Source organism: Rhinopithecus roxellana, chromosome 4, assembly GCF_007565055.1.
Source record: "Rhinopithecus roxellana isolate Shanxi Qingling chromosome 4, ASM756505v1, whole genome shotgun sequence".
In the NCBI taxonomy this organism is placed as follows: Eukaryota; Metazoa; Chordata; class Mammalia; order Primates; family Cercopithecidae; genus Rhinopithecus; species Rhinopithecus roxellana.
The window spans coordinates 29,450,154-29,465,844 of NC_044552.1; the positions used below are offsets into that span (position 1 = coordinate 29,450,154).

The 15,691-nt window shown below is 42.0% G+C and overlaps 1 protein-coding gene across 3 annotated transcripts in view; it reads right to left on the reverse strand.

Moving 5' to 3' along the window:
* Nucleotides 1-15,691, reverse strand: part of SRPK1 (SRSF protein kinase 1) — a 93,959-nt gene that overhangs the window by 10,444 nt on the left and 67,824 nt on the right. The gene's annotated exons all lie outside the window — the stretch shown is intronic.

A 15,691-nucleotide genomic window follows, 5' to 3' on the forward strand; every position in this document is an offset into this window, starting at 1 on the left:
GTTCCTGACTCCTAGGTCTTTTTTTTTTTTTTTTTGAGATGGAATCTTGCTCTGCCTACCAGGCTGGAGTGCAATGGCGTGATCTTAACTCACTGCAACCTCTGCCTCCCGAGTTCAAGTGATTCTCCTGCCTCAGCCTCCGGAGTAGCTGGGACTACAGGCACGTGCCACCACGCCCAGCTAATTTTTGTATTTTTAGTAGAGATGGGGTTTTACCATGTTGGCAGGATGGTCTCAATCTCTTGACCTCATGATCCACCCGCCTCGGCCTCCCAAAGTGCTGAGATTACAGGCGTGAGCCACCTTGTGGTGTCCTACAAATTGCCTGGCCAATTTGTAGGTCCTTAGAAAATCAGAAGATTAAGTGTAAAGGGAGTCAGGAGCCTAGCCTATGTGACTGGCAAGTCAGTACTCCCTAATCAGGAAAAGAAAAGCCTGTCTCCTGTAATAGAAAAACCTCTTACAGTGTTCGAGAGCGTCTTAGGAAATGATATCCTTGGGAATAAGTGCCATGCAAAATGAAAAGATAGTGTTAGGGTAACAGTGGGGCTACATAAATTTCAATGATTATAAATGGAGTTTTAAAAATCAGTACAACAGGCCGGGCGCAGTGGCTCAAGCCTGTAATCCCAGCACTTTGGGAGGCCGAGACGGGCGGATCATGAGGTCAGGAGATCGAGACCATTCTGGCTAACATGGTGAAACCCCGTCTCTACTAAAAAAAAAAAATACAAAAAACTAGCTGGGCGAGGTGGTGGGCGCCTGTAGTCCCAGCTACTCAGGAGGCTGAGCCAGGAGAATGGCGTAAACCTGGGAAGCGGAGCTTGCACTGAGCTGAGATCCGGCCACTGCACTCCAGCCCGGGCAACAGAGCGAGACTCCGTCTCAAAAAAAAAAAAAAAAAAAAAAAAAAAATCAGTACAACAGCAGTTTTGCTTTTTTGAGACAGAGTCTTGCTCTGTTGCCTAGGCTGGAGTGCGGTGGCGCGATCTCGGCTCACTGCCACCCCCGCCTCCCAGGTTCACGCCATTCTCCTATCTCAGCCTCCCAAGTAGCTGGGACTACAAGCACCCGCCACCACGCCTGGCTAATTTTTTGTATTTTTAGTAGAGATGGGGTTTCACCGTGTTAGCCAGGATGGTCTTGATCTCCTGACCTCGTGATCTGCCCGCCTCAGCCTCTCAAAGTGCTGGGATTACAGGCGTGAGCCACTGCGCCCGGCCAACAGCAGTCTTTAAAAATAACCTTATTGATAGGGAAACACAGTTATAAAATAAGCGCTAGTCACAGGTCAATTTTGATTAAATCAATGGTACTAAGTGGTCCAAACAACCTCAAGAACTGTAGACTCTAGGACTAAATATTCTCAATTTAGACCCAAGTTTAGGTCTAGGTGGCTCACCAGTGTCAGTTTCTGCAATTTCATGACAGAACAGCCTTTCTCAAAACAGTACTACCGTCCAGAGGGAGACCACAAAACCAGAAGTTTCAGGATAGGTTTAGGAATCATATACTATCTCTAAATGTCAAGAGTGCTATGGCTTCTTGCTTGACATTGCTTGTTTTACATTTCATTCGTTTATTATGAAACTGAACCACAGTGATAGAGCACATACTTGTTCTACCCTGAGTTGTCCTGAGGTATATAGTCCCAAAGCAACAGAGAAACAAATCATGATTCTTATTCACCAAAACTTGTCAATCATTCCTGACACCAGGACTTAAAAAAAAAAAACAAAACAACTCATGGTCTCATATATAGAGTTCAGTAAAGATATTGAAATTAAAGTTTAAAAAACAAAACAAAACAAAACAAAAAAACACATGAGCCAGTCATGGCAGTGCTATATGCCTGTGGTACCAGCTATTCAGGAGGCCAGAAAATGAAATATTCTTCAGTGCTAAAAAGAAATGAGCTATTAAGCCATGAAGATATGGAGGAACCTTAAATGCATATTACTAAGTGAAAGAACCCAATCTAAAAAGGCTACATACTGTTATGATTCCAACTATTTGACATTATGGAGACAATAAAAATACCAGTGGTTGCCAGGGAGTGGGGGAAGGAAGGGATGAACAGGCAGAGCACAGAGGAGTTTTAGAGCAGTGAAATGATAATGCATATAATAATGATAGATACATTTGTCAAAACTCGTAAAAGAGTGAAATGAGATGTGAACTACTGACTTTGGTTAATAATGATGTGTCAATGTAGGTTCACTGTAACAAATGTATCACTGTGGAGCAGCAGATCGATAGTGGGGGAGGCTCTGTGTGTGGGGAGCATATAAAACTTATTTGTATACTTTTTGTTCAATTTTTCTGTGAACCTAAAACTGCTCTAAAAAATAAAGTTTATTAAGAAACAAACCAGTGTACCATCCTTTGTTAACCTTCTCTAGACTACTGCCTTTGAGAAAAATGGCTTAGAAGATAGCATGAAATGCATGGAAAAGTTAAAACAATGACAATTTAAACAGACTAATCACATTCAGATCCAGAAGTAACTTTCAAACTCTAGGTAGCAGAAAGGAATACTGACACAGCTTAAGGGGCAATCTAGCATTTCATAAGCAATGTTTGTGTGTGGTCAGAATGCAAGGAGTGACTACCAAACAGAAAATGAGGACTTTCAGGTAAGAGCTGTTTCTACAAAGTAACATGTCCATCATCTGTATCAATGGGCTGGCCAATGGCTGTCTCAAAGTGAGTCAGAGTTCTGATGCTTGTCCTTCTGCAGAGATACAGGTGTGCTTAATGTATTAACTGAAGGCCCCTTATCTTGACCCCAGGTTTGACCACATTAAGAAGGGCTAAAGTGCTGGATATGTTATTTTAGAAAAAAGGAACTAAAAGATGATTCAAATTTCCTGTCTTCAACAATCTACACCAAAGGGAAGTAAAATTCCAGAGCAGGGCTGCAGGCTGGAACAGTAAGTCTGTTTTAAATTAAAAAGGTTGCCAAGGAATAGGGGAAAAGGGAAACAAGGAGTTTTTCTTCAGTGGTATATAGAGTTTCAGTTCTGAAAGACAAAAAAGTTCTAAAGAGGCCAGGTAGGGTGGCTTACACCTGTAGTCCCAGCAATTTGGGAGGCCAAGGCGCGAGGACTGCTTGAGCCCAGGAGTTCAAGACTAGCCTGGGAAATATAGTGAGATCCCATCTCTTAAGAAAAAAAAATTCTAAAGACAAGTTGTATAAAAATGTGAATACAGGCCAGGTGCAGTGGCTCACGCCTGTAATCCCAGCACTTTGGGAGGCTGAGGCAGGTGGATCACTTGTGCTCAGGAGTTTGAGACCAGCCTGGGCAACATGGTGAACCTTGTCTCTACCAAAAATACAAACAATTAGCTAGGCATGGTGGCACATGCCTGTGGTCCCAGCTACTCAGGAGGCTGAGGTGAGAGGATTGCTTGAGCCTGGGAGGTGGAGGTTGCAGTGAGCCGAGATTGTACTACTGCACTCCAATCTGTGTGACAGAGTGAGACCCTGTCTCCAAAAAAAAGAAGACTCAAGAAATCAGAAATGGGCCGGGCGCGGTGGCTCACGCCTGTACTCCCAGCACTTTGAGAGGCCGAGGTGGGCGGATCACGAGGTCAGGAGATCGAGACCATCCTGGCTAACACGGTGAAACCCCGTCTCTGCTAAAAATACAAAAAATTAGCTGGGCGTGGTGGCAGGCGCCTGTAGTCCCAGCTACTTGGGAGGCTGAGACAGGAGAATGGTGTGAACCCAGGAGGCGGAGCTTGCAGTGAGCCGAGATTGCACCACTGCACTCCAGCCTGAGTGATGAGCAAGACTCCATCTCAAAAAAAAAAAAAAAAAAAAAAAAAAAAAAAATCAGAAATGAAAGAGGAGACATTATAATGAATACTACAGAACTACAAAGGATAAGAGACTACTATGCATAATCATATGGCAACCGATTGGAAAACCCAGAAAAAATGGAAAAATTCATTGACAATATAACCTATGAAGATAGAACCATGAAGAAACAGAAACTCTGAACAGATCAAAAATAAGAGATTAAATCTGTAATAAGTCTCCCATCAAAGAAAAGCCCAGGACCTGATGGCTTCACTGCTGAATCTTACCAAATATTTAATGAAAAACTAATAGCAATCTGTCTCAAACTGCCCCCGCCACCGCCAAAAAAAGACAAAAACCATATGATCATCGTATTAGATGCAGAAAATGCATGTGACAAAATTCAGCATCCTTTCATGATAAAAATTCTCTCACAATTAGGTATAGAAGGAATGTACCTCAACACAATAAAGGCCATATTTGAGAAGGCCACAGCTAACATTATACTCAATGGTGAAAAATTGAAAGTTTTTCTTCTAAAATCCAGAACAAGACTCTCCCCACTTCTATTCAACATAGTATTGTAGTATTAACAGTCCTTACTAGAGCAATTAAAACACAGACCAACAGAAAAGAAAGAAGTACAAATATCAGTTAGCTGATAACATAAAACTTTTTTTTGGCAAGATAGAGTCTTGTTCTGTCATCCAGGATGGAGGAGTGCAGTGACACAATCATGGCTTGCGGTAGCCTCAACTCCTGGGCTCAAGTGATCCACCTGCCTCAGCCTCCCAAGTAGCTGAAACTACAGGTATGTGCCACCACACCTGGCTAATTTTTTCATTTCTTTTGGTAGAAATGGGGTCTCACTATGTTATCCAGGGTGGTCTCAAACTCCTGAGCTCCAGTGATCCTCCTGCCTCAGCTTTCCAAAGTGCTGGGATTACAGGCATAAGCCACCAAGCCTGGCCCGTCATGATCTTATATACAGAAAACCCTAAAGACTCCACCAAAAACCCATTAGAACTAACAAACAAATACAGTAAAGTTGTAGGATACAAAATCAACATGCAAAAATCAGCAGCATTTCTGTAAACTAACAACTAGCTGAAAAATAAACCAAGAGATCAATCCCATTTACAATAGCTACAAAAAAAAAAAAAAAAAAAAAAACAACTTAGAAACATATTTAAGCACGGAGGTAAAAGACCTGTACACTGAAAACTATAAAACGCTGAGAAAAGAAATTGAAGACACAAATAAATGAAAATATATCTTATGTTCATGGTTTGGAAGATTTTAATTTTAATTTAATTTAATTTTATGAGAGAGGGTCTTGCTCCGTGACCCAGGCTGGACTGTAGTGGTGCAATCTTGGCTTACTGTAACCTCTACCTCCTGACCTCAGGTGATTCTCCCACCTCCGCCTCCAAAGTAGCATGCATCACCACACTTGGCTAATTTTAAAATTATTTGTAGAGATGGGATTTTGCCATGTTGCCCAAGCTGGTCTCACACAATCCATCTGCCTTGGCCTCCCAAAATGCTGGGACTACAGGTGTGAGCCACCGTGCCCGGCCTTACTGTTGTTAAAATGTCCATACTACTTAAAGTGATCTATCAGATTCAATGCAATCTCTATCACAATTGCGATGTTATTTTTCATATAAATAGAAAAAACAAACCTAAAATTCACACGCAATCACAAAAAATCCCAAATAGCCAAGGCAGTCACGAACACAAAGAAGAAAGCTGGACTGGGCGTGATGGCTCACGCCTGTAATCCCAGTACTTTGGGAGGCTGAAGCAGGCAGATCACTGGAGCCCAGGAGTTTGAGACCAGCCTGGGCAACACAGGGAGACCCCATCTCTACAAAAAATACAGAAATAGTTGGATGTGGTGGGGCACACCTGTAGTCCCAGCTACTTCGGAGACTGAGGTGGGAGGATCACTTGAGCCCAGGAGGTGGAGGCTGAAGACAGCCATGATTGTGCCACTGCACTCCAGCCTGAGTGACAGTATGAGACCCTGTCTCAAAACAAGAACAAAGCTGGAAGTGTCACACTACCTACTTTCAAACTATACTACAAAGCTACAGAATTAAAACAGCATGGTCCTGGCAAAAAAAGCAGAAGCACAGACCAAAGGAACAATATAGAGAGCCCAGAAATGAACCCACGTGGCTGGGCACGGTGTCTCACACCTATAATCCCAGCACTTTGGGAGGCCAAGGCAGGTGGATCGCAAGGTCAAGAGATTGAGACCATCCTGGTTAACATGGTAAAACCCCGTCTCTACTAAAAATACAAAAATTAGCTGGGCGCGGTGGCGTGCGCCTGTAGTCCCAGCTGCTGGGGAGGCTGAGGCAGGAGAATGGTGTGAACCCAGGAGGCGGAGCTTGCAGTGAGCCGAGATCGCGCCACTGCGCTCCAGCCTGGGCGACAGAGTGAGACTCCGACTCAAAAAAAAAAGAAATGAACCCACGCATGTATGGTCAAGTGATCTTTGACAAAAATGCCAAGAATACAGAATGGGAAAAGGATGTCTCTTCAATAAATGGTGTTGGAAAAACTGGATATAAAAAGAATGAAATTGCACTCCAAATACAAAAATCAAAATGGATGAAAGACTTAAACATAAGACCTGAAACTAAAAAACTACCAGAAGAAAACAAGGGGGAAACCCACATGACATTGGTCTGAGCAACGATTTTTTTGGGTTTGACCCCAAAAGCCCAGGGAGCAAAAGCGAATACAGACAAATGGGATAACATCAAACTAAAAAACTTCTGTACAGCAAAGGAAATAAGAGTGTGTACAGATAACCTATGGGTTGGGAAAAAATATTTGCATGCTATACATCTGATAGGGGTTAATATCCAAAATAATATGGAACTCAACTCAATAGCAAGAAAACAAACAAACAAAAAAACCTATTAAAAAACAGGCAAAGGACCTAAATACACATTTCTGAAAAGAAGACACACAAACGGCCAACAGATCTACTAAAAAAAAAAGCTCAACATCATTAATCATTAGGGAAATGCAAATTAAAATCAAAATGAGATATCATTTCATATTTGTCAGAATGGCTGTTATCACAAAGATGAAAGATTTAGTGTTGGTGAAAATGTGGAGCAAAGGGAAGTCTTGAATGTTATTGGTGGGAATGTAAATTAGTACAACCCTCATGGAAAACCATATGGAGGTTCTTTAAAAATCTAAAAGTAGAGTTACCATATGATCCAGTAATCCCACTTCTGGACATTCACCTCAAAGATTTAAAATCAGTTTGTCGGCCGGGCGCGGTGGCTCAAGCCTGTAATCCCAGCACTTTGGGAGGCCGAGACAGGCGGATCACGAGGTCAGAAGATTGAGACCATCCTGGCTAACATGGTGAAACCCAGTCTCTACTAAAAATACAAAAAACTAGCCGGGCGAGGTGATGGCGCCTGTAGTCCCAGCTACTCGGGAGGCTGAGCTCGGGAGGCTGAGGCAGGAGAATGGCCTAAATCCAGGAGGCGGAGCTTGCAGTGAGCTGAGATCGTGCCACTGCACTCCAGCCTGGGCGACAGAGTGAGACTCCGTCTCAAAAAAAAAATCAGTTTGTCTAAGTGATGTCTCTATTCCCATATTCATGGCAGCACTATTCACAATAGTCAAGTTATGGAATCAATCTAAATTGATTTTAAAATCAATCTAAGTTGAGTCTATACAGATCAGATAAACAGACAATAAAATGTGGTATATACAGGTCGCTCCAAAATCCAAAATTGACATGACACGCAAAGGAAATGCTCATTTGGAGCATTTCGAAGTTTAGATTTTTGGATTAGAAATGTTCAGACAGTATGTATTCTGCAAATATTCCAAAATCTAAAAAATTCCCCTAACTGTAACTGGTACCAAGTGTTTCAGATTAGGGATATTCAACTTGTATACACAATGGAATGGAATACTATTCAGCCTTAAAAACAAGATGGAAATTCAGTCATTTGCAATGACATGGATGGAATTGGAAAACATAAATAAGCCAGGCACGGAAAGACAAATACTGCAACACTCTCACTTATATGTGAAATCTAAAACAACTGAACTCATAGAAGCAGAGAGTGGAATGGTGGTTACAGAGGCTGAGGGGTGAAGATAATGGGGAGATAATGATTAAAGAGTTAAAAAAGACAAAAAAAGGGAAAAAGTAAATTTAGTTTTAACTATAACAATATTTCTAGAAACATCTGACGAGTATCATTCATGCCTTATTTCTGTTACTAACCATATTTAATTGCTCAAATCATGAAGATACTAAGTTGAAGGTGGCTTTGAAACTCATTTCAAACCAGATATGCCAAGTTTTGTTCAAATTTTGTTTAGAAGTCTACTTATTGCTCCTCTTGATATGGAGAAGTAACATAATTAAGTACCCAGTCCTAGTGGTTAGTGCTCTGCAAACAACCAACAGCAGGGGAATGAAGCAAAGGAAAGACATCTTAACAGCAAGGAAGCAATGTTTCAGCACCAGAGAGGATGAAAGAGGGTTACAATAGCCACAGGTCAAAAAGGATGATTGGGAAACTCCAGAGTTCAGTTATTAGTTTTTTTGTTGTTACTAAATTTATTCTACTACTCATTTCCAGTTTTAAAAGTAGTGTTTTTCCAGTCTTAACACAGCTGTAAATTATATTAGTCAAAGCAAATAAATGGTTCTGTATCCAAGGTGTATGTAAGAATTGCTGAAGAACTTTTTCAAAATGCGTATGTCTACTGCACATACCCCTTTCCTATTTAAGAATCACAGACAATTTCCCTGCCTCATATAGAAAGCAAACATAAAAAACACCCATGTATTTCAGGGAGTCACAAGTTCTATGTGACAAAGAAAAGTGATAAAGTGGGGGTTATTTCAAATAAAGTCGTCAGGAAGATATCTCTAAAGAGATTCTGTTGAACAAAGACCTGCATAAGGTGAAGGAGAAAGCACGTCCAAAGGTCCAAGGTAAGAATGAGCTTCACAAGACTAGGGAAAGAAAATAGGATTTTGAGTGGAATAGATGCAATTAGAGGATTTAAAACAGGGGAGTAATATGATTTGATTAACACTTAAGACCACTCAGGCCACTATGTGATAATGTGACATGAAGGGAGAAAAACAGAAGCAGAGAAAGGAAATTAGGAGGTCACTGTATTGATCCATTTGTGAAATGATGATGGCATGGGTTATAATGAGTTAATGGAAAAAGTAAAAAGTGGTTGGTATTGGATTTTTTTTTTTTTTTTTGAGACAGGGTCTCGCTCTGTCACTCAGGCTGTGGTGCAGTCTTGGCTCACTGCAATCTCTGCCTCCTGGGTTCAAGCAATTCTCGTGCCTCAGCCTCCCCAGTAGCTGGGATTTCAGTTGCATACCACCACACCCGGCTAATTTTTATATTTTTGGTAGAGACAGGGTTTCATCAGGTAGGCCAGGTTGGTCTTGAACTCCCAATATCAGGTGATCCACCTGCCTCAGTCTCCCAAAGTGCTGAGATTACAGGCATGAACTCACCTAGCCGGTATTGGATATATTCTGAACGTAAAACACATAAAAACAGCTGATGGACTAGATGTAGACAGAGAAAAACAGAATTAAGAATTAACCTAAAAGGTTCAGGTTCTAAGCTTTTAGTCTGAGTGGCTGGGTGAAGAGGGGGATAATTTACAAAAACAGGATGTGTAGGGTGAACCAAGCACTCTATTTTGAAAATGTTACATTTGAGATATTTATCAGATACCCAAATGGAGTTGTCAAGCAGACGGTTGGACATAAAAAGTTGGATTAAGTATAGAGATGAGCTGAGGCTAGAGACATCATGGGACTTGATGAAATCCCCCAGGAAGAGAGAGAAGAGGGCCAAGGGCTGAGTCCTTTTTCAGTTAAGAGGAAAGGCCTATCTATTTAAGTTCTCATTAATTGATATAAACAAAAAGTAAACAATAAGAGCAAGGTACTACTATAGACTTAAAGCTTTAATTTTTCTTTGGTAATCAAAGCATGCCTAAAATAAATATTCCAACATACAGTTACGTGAACGGACATGTACAAGCTATGAATGATTAAAATGGAGACTATCTTGCCCCAGGGATCTAGTGCACCCTGGCTGGTGTCAGCTTAAAGCCTTCCTCTCAACTGTGTGCTATTCACTGGGGTTATACTGAAGGTCCTATAGTTAATTAACTATAACTCCATCATTCCTGGGGAACAAATGCTTGCTTCTCTCAATTCCTCCTGCTTCTTTTCCTGTTTAGAATGTCTAACTTTGGGAGCTGTGCATTTAATCACTCCCATCTCTTGAATATAGCAAATACTCAGCTTTCCTTTACCTTCACTGACAGCAATGCCTGGGATCCAGATACTTCTGCACATACCAACTGCAGGAATCTACTGTAAAGACACAGGTCCTAGTGATTTTATTATAGAACTGTGAAAGAGATAAGATTATACTCTGTTTTTTGGTGTTTGTATTACCTCTGTTTAGTGGAACACTATGGCAGCAAAAACAAAAAAATAAATAAAAGCAAACCTATAGCTTTCATTGCATAGGATAAGGAAATTGTACAAAAAGAACTCAAATTATTACTTACTAAAATAGCATTCAAAATTTGGCCTCCACTGACTTATTGCTGTTGAACAAAGGTGACAATCTTTGGTGAAATCTAAACAGCTATTGTGCATAGTGCTAGAAGTTATAACCACCTGCAGACATTTCTGCCTTTTCATTCAGGCAGCTCAGATTGTGAATTGGTGATGATGGAGAAAGAGCTCTTGGGTCAAATTACTACACTTTGGATTTTGATAGTTTAAGGATTTTAGTAGCCTTAAGACAGTTACGGATAAACCCCTTTGGATCCCACTTCTGAAAGATTCACTCCCTTACTGAAACACCTGACCAAGAATTAAGTTAGTCAGCCCTGGGTGTCTGAGGTTCCACATGCTCAGATTCAACTGACTGCAGATTAAAAATATTCAGAAACAGCAACAACAGCACAATAAAAATACAAGTAAAGGACAGGCACAGTGAGTCATGCCTATAATCCCAGTGCTTTGGGAGGCTGAGGTAGCAGGATCGTTTGAAGCCAACAGTTTGAGACCAGTCTGTGCAACATAGCAAGACCTGGTCTCTACGAGAAAAAAATTTAAAAATGAGCCAAGTGGGTGGCACATGCCTATAGTCCTAGCTACTTGGGGAGTGAGGTGGTAGGATCCCTTGAACCCAGGAGTTTGAGGTTATATTGAGTTATGATCACACCACTGCACTCCAGCCTGGGCAACAGAGCAAGATCCCATCCCTAAAAAAAAAAAAAAAAAAACAAAAACAAAAAAACCAAGTTAAAAAAAATATGGTATAACAACTTTACATAACATTTATATTATATTAGGTATTATAAGTAATCTAGAAACAGTTTAAGTATACAGAGGCCATACGGTTATATATGTTATACGCAAACACTATGCCATTTTATGTAAGTACTTGAACACCTGTGGATTTTGGTATCTGCAAGGGGTCTTAGAACCAATCCCCTGAGGACATTGAGGGATGACTGCATATTCTCTAGTTTTTCCCCTGACCTTTCCCTTGATTAGTAATTGGCCAACTTCTGGGGTTGACAAAGACATGCACTTCACCTCATGTCCTAAATATGTGTAGCTATACTCACCGAATCTCTCACAAGTGCCCGTGGGAGTCCCACAAATCCTGCCCTGAATTTCAGAGAGCAAAAGGTGAAGAAAAGGAACATATGCCAGAAAGCAATCACTTCAAAAGAGGAATTTACCAGAAAAGGAAGACAACTGGGGACTACAAACTTAATTCCCCATAGTGGGAGGAAGGGTATTCAAAGGCCAGAGAAGAAGATAATCTCATCCTGCCAGTTATGGTCCTACCTGTCCTGACTCCAATGTTCGGAAATTTTTTTTTCTTTTTTCTTTTTTTTTTTGAGACAGAGTCTTACTCTGTCATGTTCTTCACAAATATTTTCTCCTTTCCACCCCACTTTTTTTGAAACAGAGTCTTGCTCTGTTGCCCAGGTTGGGTTGCAGTGGTGTGATTTCAGCTCACTGCCGCCTCTGCCTCCCAGGTTCAAAAGATTCTTGTGCCTCAGCCTCCCGAGGAGCTGGAATTACAGGCATGTGCCACCACAACCAGTTAATTTTTTTTTTTGAGACGGAGTCTCGCTCTATCGCCCAGGCTGGAGTGCAGTGGCCGGATCTCAGCTCACTGCAAGTTCCGCCTCCCGGGTTTACGCCATTCTCCTGCCTCAGCCTCCTGAGTAGCTGGGACTACAGGTGCCCGCCACCTCGCCCGGCTAGATTTTTGTATTTTTTTAGTAGAGACGGGGTTTCACCGTGTTAGCCAGGATGGTCTCGATCTCCTGACCTCATGATCCGCCCGTCTCGGCCTCCCAAAGTGCTGGGATCACAGGCTTGAGCCACCGCGCCCGGCCCAACCAGTTAATTTTTGTATTTTTAGTAGAGACAGGGTTTCTCCATGTTGGCTAGGCTAGTCTTGAACTCCCGACCCCAAGTAATCTGCCTGCCTCAGCCTCCCAAAGTGCTGGAATTACAAGCATAAGCCACCACACCTGGGTCCCCTTTTCCCTTTTTATAATTGCCCTTCTATCTATTCCTCAATCATCAATGTGGTAGGCAATCTCAACTTGTTCATCTCATTACCTCTCAGAGAGGGTTCTAATCTTTCCATCAATTAATTACTTTGGATGCAGGATGATCCATCTCTTCAGGCACTTCTGATATTCCAGAATTTTTGCTCTATGATCAATTTTTTTTTTTTTTTTTTTGAGACGGAGTCTTGCTCTGTCACCCAGGCTGGAGTGTAGTGCCGCAATCTCGGCTCACTGCAAGCTCCGCCTCCCAGGTTCACGCCATTCTGCTGCCTCAGCCTCCCGAGTAGCTGGGACTACAGGTGCCTGCCACCACGCTCAGTTCACTTTTTTTTTTATTTTTTAGTAGAGACGGGGTTTTACGGTGTTAGCCACGATGGTCTCGATCACCTGACCTTGTGATCTGCCCGTCTCGGCCTCCCAAAGTGCTGGGATTACAGGCATGAGCCACCACGCCTGGCCTCTATGATCAAATTTAAAGCAACATTTTGTTTTTCTATGTCGACTGGCAAAATAAAATTTGAGGATCAAATGGGGCTCAATTTTTCATGATATTGTCTCATGTCAGGTAAGTACCTTGCATTCCTTTATCAAGAAAATTCTGACATGTGAGTGGGTCCAGAACTATGAGGCAAGATTAATGACACCTTTATCTTTCAGCCTTACTTCTTAAGCCTGACATTAGAAATACTTTATTAAATATCAAGTAGGATCTACTGCCCCCAAATAAAATAGAAATGTGGAATAAGAAAAAAAAAGTCCTCATCTTCTTACAGTAAACAATTAATCCACTACTAAAAACTACATCTTAGCAAATCCACATTTTAATAAATCAGATGCCATCTATTAACCAGGTATACGTTATAGCTGGTGGCATCTCCATCATTTATGATTTTCTACAGCAAATCAACTCAAATAAAATTCCTCAAAATACAAAGCTTTCAAGTGTGGCAAGAAAGAAGCCTGAGATTTTATTCCAATATTCTTTCATTTTGTGCAACAATATTAAAACCTTACTTCAGACAGTCCACCAGCTTTAAAGACCAATGGGCCCGGCACGGTGGCTCACGCCTGCAATCCCAGCACTTTGGGACGCCGAAGTGGGCGGATCACAAGGTCAGGAGATCAAGACCATCCTGGCCAACACGGTGAAACCCCATCTCTACTAAAAATACGAAAAAATTAGCTGGGCGTGGTGGCGGGTGCCTGTAGTCCCAGTTACTCAGGAGGCTGAGGCAGGGGGAGGCGGAATTTGCAGTGAGCCGAGACCATGCCACTGCACTCCAGCCTGGGCGATAGAGCAAGACTCTGTCTCAAAAAAAAAAAAAAAAAAAAAAAAGTCATCACCATTCTCTTAATCTCAACCCAGGGACACATACACTGCGGAAGGTTGCAGGGACCTCTGCCTAGGAAAGCCAGGCATTGTCCAAGGTTTCTCCCCATGTGATAGTCTGAAATATGGCCTCGTGGGAAGGGAAAGACTTCATTGTCCCCCAGCCTGACATCTGTGAAGGGTCTGTGCTGAGGAGGATTAGTGTAAGAGGAAAGAAGGCCTCTTGGCAGTTAAGATAGAGAAAGGCATCTGTCTCCTGCCCGTCCTTGGGCAATGGAACCTCTCAGTGTAAAACTTGATTGCACGTTCTATTTACTGAGATGGGAGAAAACCGCCTTAGGGCTGAAGGTAGGATGTGCTAGCGGCAATGCTGCTCTTTATGCACTAAAAAAGTTTATGGAGATGTTTACATATGCATATCGAGGCACAGCACTTTTCCTTAAACTTATTCAAGTCACAGAGATCTTTATTCCTATGTCTTACTGCTGACCTTCTCCCTACTATGACCCTATTGTCCTGCCACTTTCCTTTTTCCGAGGTGGTAAAGATAATGACCAATAAATACTGAGGGAACTCAGAGACCAGTGCAGGCGGGGGTCCTCGGTATGCTGAGCGCTGGTCCCCTGGGCCCACTTTTTCTTTCTCTATACTCTGTCTCTGTGTCTCATTTCTTTTCTCAAGTCTCTCTTTCCACCTAACTAGAAACACCCACAGGTGTGGGGGAGCAGGCCACCCTTTCACTAAACCCTTGGAATTTCCAAGAGCTAGGTGTCTTTATCCATGGTGGGCTCTTGGACCATATCTAAGTTTATATTAACAAAGTGACTCATGTTGGGGCCCTATATAGTTGGATTTTTGATGTTCCATTCTTGTTGCCTAGGCTGGAGTGCAATGGTGTGATTTTGGCTCACTGCAACCTCTGTCTCCCAGGTTCAAGCGATTCTCCTGCGTCAGCCTCCCAAGTAGCTGGGATTATAGGCCATGTACCACATCTGGCTAATTTTCAGTAGAGACAGGGTTTCATCATGTTGGTCAATCTGGTCTCAACCTCCTGACCTCAAGTGATCCACCTGCCTCGGTCTCCCAAAGTGCTGGGATTACAGGCATAAGCCACTGCGGCCAGCCCCTACATAGTTTTAAGATCAAGGTTGGACATACGGGAAAGACCAACCACATGATCAGAGGATTGGGTCTTTCCAACTTCCCAGCCTCCAGGGAAGGGAGGGAAAGCTTGAAGACTGAGCTCAATCACATGGCCAATGATTCAATCAATACCTAATTAATGACATCTCAATAAAACTCTGAACACTTGAAGCTTGGGTGAGCATCCCGCGGTGGTGACACACATCAATGTGCCAGGAGGGTGACAAGTCCTGAGGACATAGAAGCTTCATGTTTAGTACCCTTTCAGACTTTCCCCTATGTGTCCTGATTGATATTCTTTATAAAAAAACTATAGCAAGCTTAGCACTTTCTGAGGGGGTAATGCAAAACTCTTAATTTGTAGCCAGTTGGTTAGAAGCACAAGTGGCTTGTGGATCCTGTGGCTTGTGGTTAGTGTCTGAAGTGAGAGCAATCTTGTGGGGAACCATGCTCTTAACCTATGAAGTCTGCGATAACTCTGGGTAGTTAGCATCGGAATTACATTGTAAGCGATCACTCAAAATGTGTCAGGCAATGAATCCAGACAGTTATACATAACAGCCATGATTCCTGACAGTATGGGGCTTACAACATAGAAGAGAAACAAGTAAATAAACATGGTTAGAAATTATGGTGATTAAAGATATTAAGGAGTATAATACATTTTAAGAAACAATGTAACACATTCCAACATGAGGCTATTAGTAGGAAATCATTTATGATCAACTAAATCTGACCACTGGAATAGTTGCTTG